Genomic DNA, 5,763 nt, shown 5'->3' with positions numbered 1-5,763 from the left:
ACATCAGGCGCTCTACACGCCTGATCTCACCTAATCCTGGTCTCAGGGACATGTCACAGTGTCACAGTCCTCACGATAGTGCCAGGGGCTTAGCCCCCGGATGCTTCATGCTCCCACTCATGCCGCACGTCCCGTGTGTTCAGGGCGCCCTTCCTCACTGTCGTTCAGGGATCCCGGCTCTTTGATCTAGTGACTCAGCCCTCTCCCCCTGCCCCCCAGGACATAGGAAGGCTCCCCTGGACCCACCTCACGCCCTGGGAGACCAGAAAAGAGAGGAATGAGTGAGTGTGGCCTCCAACAAAGGCAAGTTCAAGTTCTAACCCCTTTTACTTGCGGGTGTGGCCTTATTTGCAGGTAGGATCCTAGTGGATACAGTAGCGATGGAAGCTAGGCGGAGGTCATCCTGGAGTATGGCGGGTCGTGACCGGCGACTGGCATCCTTGCGAGGAGAGGAAGACGTGAGGATGGGTCACCCAGGGAAGAAGTCGCGTGACGATGCAGGCGGAGATGGGAGGGCTGTGTCTGCTTGCCCGGGAACGCCAGGGCTGCTGGCAGCCACCAGAAGCTGGGAGCCAGTCGTGGGACAGCTTCTCCCTCAGAGCGTCCAGGAGGAGCCAGCCCTGCTGACACCTTGGTTTCAGACTTCAGCTGCCAGAACCGAGAGAAGACATTTCTGTGCTTTGACATGGCCCGGGTTGGGGTCAGCCCTAGGAAACTAACACAGAGGAGGAGAGTAAGGGCAAGGTTTCGTCACTGGGGACTCCCCAGCACTTGGGGCTGCTCCCTTGTCTTCCTGCCGCCGCCTGCTCCCTGCTCCCCCCAGTGAGAAATCTGGCGTCTCCCTGAGTTTGGTTCTTTTTTGTACATAATGTGTCTTTCTCTGGATACTTTTAAGATGTTCTTTTTATCGTTGGTTTTAAGCCATTTGATAGTGATGTGCCTTAGAGTAGCTTTTTTATTTTTTATTTTGTTCTTTAATCTTTATTCTGCTCGGGGTTCATTGATCTTTTTGGATATGTGGGTTTACCATTCTGATCAAATTTTGGCTGCTTACAGTTGCCCCAACAGTTCCCCAATGGTCTGTTTATTTTTGAATTTCTCTCTCTGTGTGTTTATTTTTGAATAGTTTCCATTGCTCTGTCTTCAATTTCACTCATACTTTCTTCTGAGGGTACACTTAATATGCCCTTAATCCCATCCGGTGGACTTTTCATCTCTGGAAGTTTGATTTTGGTATTTTTAAAATACTTCCCTTAATATGTTCAGTCTTCACTGAGTCTTCTTGAACATATCAATACAGCCCTTATAACTATTTTAATGTCTTGCCTACTAATTCTGTGATCTGTGGCATTTCTGGGTCAGTTTCTGTGGATTGAATATCTCATTTTGAGTTGTATTTTCCTGCTTCTTTGTGTGCCTGGTAATTTTTGATTGGATGCTACACATTGTTGGTGCCATTACTTTGTAGGGTGCTGGGTATTTTTGCATTCTTACAAATGTTTCTGAGTTTTGTTCTAGGTTGTGATGAAATTATTTGGAAACACTGATGTTTTCAAGCGTTTCTTTTCAGCTCTGTTGGGTGGGTCCAGAGCAGTATTTAGTGGGAGGCTAATTTTCCTCACTACCGAGGCAAGACATTTCTTAGTATTCTGCCCTTAAAGTACGAGGTTTCCACTGTGACATTGGGGAACAGCGCTGTCCCTGGTCCTCAGGGATTTCCAGGCTCCGTTCCTGTCAGTCCTTGCACGTGAGTCTTTCCTTCAGCTCAGACAATTTTTTTGTTCCACATACTGCCCTGACCCGTATTTAGCTGAATACGTGACGGGGAGTTTCTGCAGCTATCTGGAACTTTCTTTTCCTGAGTTTTCCCCACAGTCTCTAGCCATTTGAGCTTTTGCAGACACCTAGCTTTGTCTTCTCAACTGAGAGAGAAGGCTGGCCTCTGCTTGGATGTCGCTCCCTGTCCTTTGTCCTGAAAACGTCCCCACCCCAGGCAGTAAATTGGGACAATCAGCGGGCTCCCCTTTTTGTTTGCCATCACTTAGGAACCAGTGCCCTTAGTTGCCCACGTCCACTGTCTTGAATAATGATTCCTATATCTGTCCGGTTTTCAGTTGCTTCAGGTGAGAGGTTTATCTGGTCCTGTTGCTCCGTTTTGACGGGAACACTGGTGGATTGAGCAGGTTCAGAAACTTTTGACGCTCCCCCGCCCCGTCCAGCAGTGCGGTGTATGTCTGCCCCTGCATCCAGACGGCTTTGTGACCGTTTGGCTGATAGAAAGCAGCACAAGTGGCAGTGTGCTAGTGGCCGAGCCCAGACGTGAAGCGATGGCTGCCTCCTTTTCCTGTCTCTTAGAACACTTGCTCTTGGAATCTTGTCACCATGGTGCAAGGAAGCCTGTCACCCTATAGGGAAGCTTATGTGGAGAGAAACAGAGCCACCAACTTAGCCGCCACGTGAGTGAGCAGTCTTGGAAGTGGCTCCTCTAGCCCCAGTCAAGGTGTCCCAGCAGATGCCACGTGGAAAAGAGACGCACTGTCCCTTAGCCCTGCCTGAAGTGCACGTTCACACGCAGAGTCAGTGACGCTTAGTGGTTTGTTTTATCTTTTGCATTTACAGTGTTTACTGAAAAAAATCTGTATATAGGTAGACTCCCTCAGGATCAGCTGTTATTTTTGAGCAAGAGAGAACAGAAGTAATAATGAGAGAAGTGACCAGAAGCTCAGCCCATGCCGACCCCTTATTTGTTCTTGGCTGTCAGGGGTTTCCAGCTGATCTTTTACGATGGGTCATGATTTTTTCTTTGGTGGTTCTGGGTTTGCCTGCGTGTGTCTGCTGTAGAGATGCGTGTGTGTCTCAGAGCGAATATATGCAGAAACGGGGCACGGCAGGCTGGAACTAGTCGGCAATCAGGGTGACCCAGGGATTGTTCTCTGCTTTGAATACCTGCTTCTGATTAGTCAGATCAAGGTTCCTCGTTTGGGGTTTCCCTGAATGTGGAGCTCCTTGGACTGAGTAAGCCCCCCGATTTCCTTAGGTAGCGGGATCAGGCCGTTATCCAATGGAGGCAACTTTGAGCTTCCCGGTATCCGGCGGCAGGATTTCGAAATCATTGGCACTTAAATAGAGTGCATGCAGGGTGGGCAGGCAGAAGAGGTTTCCGGGAAGAGAATTTTCCTTCAAGTTGGTGTAAGTGAAATCCAGGACCTCCAGAGCTGGGAGAGAAGCAAATCCTGGAGGCAGAGTGCTGAGCCTGTTCCTGGCGAGGTTCCGGTGCGCGAGGTTCTGAAGGCGGCTCATCTGTGGCAGCGCCTCCAGCTGGTTATTCCAGTGTGGGCTTGTTGTGGCCGAGGCGCCGTGGTGTGACGTGCGGTGAGGAGAACGGGACGTGGACACCCAGCGTGTTGGGGGCGCTGCGCTCACTCATGTCCACTTCCGGCTGGTTCTGCTCCCTGCTCTCCTCCACCAACTTTTCCCGAGGCTTGGACGTGGTCCTGGAGGGCAGCGCCTAACGGGCTGGGCGTGAAAACGGCAGGGTCTCGCACGACGCACTGATGGTGATTGTTTGAAATTGCTGCATTTGGGGGTTGATTTTTACGCAGCAGTAGATACCTGGAACAGCCCCCCTTAAAAGGTGAGAGCACATGATTTGCGTGCTAATTAAAGGGGGCTGGAAAATGTGGTTTACCTGTGTGGTGCAAAAGAGGAGACCTTGGGCTCGCGGAGCAGACAATGTTACCTCCTCACGCTCATGAGGTCGGTTTATGTCCCTACCCGACACGCTGGGAAACTAAGACGTGGGGAGGTTAAATAATGTGTCCAAGGTCACAGCAAACAAGTGGAAGCCTTGAGATGTTGACTCGGGCTTTTTGACCCCTAAACCTGAAATCTTCCCTCCAGTCCCTTCCACGTAGCCCTCATCTGAACAGCTAAGACCAATCCCGATCCCTCCGTGAAAATTCATGTTACTTTTCTTGGTCTGACTCCTGCTCCGCTCCTGGCGGCGCTTCGGCCGGTCCGCAGAGCCGCGCTCCATGGTTGGGGCGGACAGAAAGAGCCGTGACGTAAGTGAACTGGGTCCCAGTAGGACTCTGCGTGTGATACTGAGAGTCCTGTGGGGAAGCAAGTCCCCAAATCCAGACAGAAGAGCCTGAATGTGTCCCCAGCATATCAGGGAATCCGTGACCCAGGGTGCAGGGGATGAAGGAGACGTGTGGATGGTCCTGGGAAGATGCCCAGAAGCAGCGCTGCCCCTGGTCCCGCGCCGGCCGCTGGATCTGAAAGCTCAGGCTGACCTTTTCTGTGCCGCCAGGGGGCGCCCGGAGCTGCTGGGGGTTGGAAAGGAGGCCCCCATGCTGCCGCTGGTTGTCTTTGACTCCGTGATGGTTAGTGTCGTGTGTCAGCCGGGCCACGCTGTGGTACCCAGTTACTTAATCAGACCCTCGCCCACCTGTGACTGGGAAGGTCTTTCGGAGAGACGATCAGCGTCTAGCTCACTTGACTGCGCGCAGAGGACATTATCCCATCAGTGGGAGGATCTTAAGAACAAAACTGAGGAATGAGAAATTTGGCTTCAAGATGACCTTTGCTCCTGCCTGGAAGTTCTAGCCTTCCAGTGCCCCGTGGATTTCAGGATTGCCGGTCCCCACCGTTGTGTAAGCCCGTTCCTGGAAATGAACTTCCTCTCTCCCCCTCCCCCTCTCCCCCTCCTTCCCCCCTTTTTTACCCCCCACTCCCCCCCCCCCCCCCCCCCCCCGTGGTTTGTTTCTCTGGAGAACCCTGACAGATACAGACTCTCTCAGGCGTACATGGGACACCGACCAGTTACCATTTTCATACACTCGAGTTCTTTGCTAAAACATCTGGGAATATAGCTGTTGGCATTAGGATTCAATTGCAGATGTTCAGAGAGGACCAAAGGCCACCACCAGGTTGACCTGTTCTTGGTGGCATCAGTTACGCCCTTGAGAGAGAAGCGCAGTCTGCGTGCCCCAGTCTGCGTCGCTCAGCAAATCAGTGTGTGCTCGTCTCGGAGAGCGGACTTACTGCCCTGAAATCCAGGAGCTCCTCAGGTGGCAGAGTATCCGGTGGCCTCGCGTAGCAAACATTTACCCTTAAACGGGGGTTCGAGTGCTGTGGGGACCAGAGCTGCTTTCAGGAATTTCTGTGACAGGCAATTATCTGCACTGCATAACAGGGCCAGGCTCTGCTCACCGCAGGCAGCCATCTAAACTCCATGCACACAGCAGCGGCCTCTGATGTAACTGCAATGTCTGTGTTAAAAGGAGAGAAAGAGGTAAAAGAGGGAGAGAGAGATCTACAGCCAGTGTCATTACGGGCGGCTCAATGAAGACGTCTGCTCCCTGCCCAGTGGCAGTCAGAGCTGCCAGGAGACACATGGCTGTGTGAACGGGATGGAGAATGAGATGCAGAAATATTATTACGCCATTCTATAAATCAGTGGCACATCCTGGCTTTGAATACCGCAGCCGAGGCCGGCTGTCATATCTCAATGAGGATATAAATGAAAGGGTGAAAGGCCAGCCCAGGGCAGCTGATCTGATTAGAAGCCTCAGGAATGAGCTGGGGGCAGAGGCGAGAGGATGGATCTTGCTGGCAGCGAGAATGTGGGTGATTAGAGCTTTATATTACAGAGACGTGGGGAACGGGGAGAGACCAGGTGGAGGTAAGTGCAGTAATGAAGGGCTCCCTGAAGGCCAGGGGGGTGTTCCTATTTATTCTGCCTCATGAAATTAAATGGCA

General features: G+C 51.9%; 1 pseudogene; it reads right to left on the bottom strand.

The window, feature by feature from the left end:
• Positions 1 to 2,740: 2,740 nt before the first annotated feature.
• On the bottom strand, positions 2,741 to 3,469 carry LOC109444961 (ras suppressor protein 1-like; annotated as a pseudogene).
• Positions 3,470 to 5,763: the final 2,294 nt, after the last annotated feature.

This window comes from Rhinolophus sinicus, chromosome 13, assembly GCF_057876585.1.
Source record: "Rhinolophus sinicus isolate RSI-liver-muscle chromosome 13, RSI-T2T, whole genome shotgun sequence".
Lineage (NCBI taxonomy): Eukaryota > Metazoa > Chordata > Mammalia > Chiroptera > Rhinolophidae > Rhinolophus > Rhinolophus sinicus.
The sequence above is the reverse complement of the archived record's forward strand: the minus strand, read 5'-3'. Positions and strand labels throughout refer to the sequence as shown.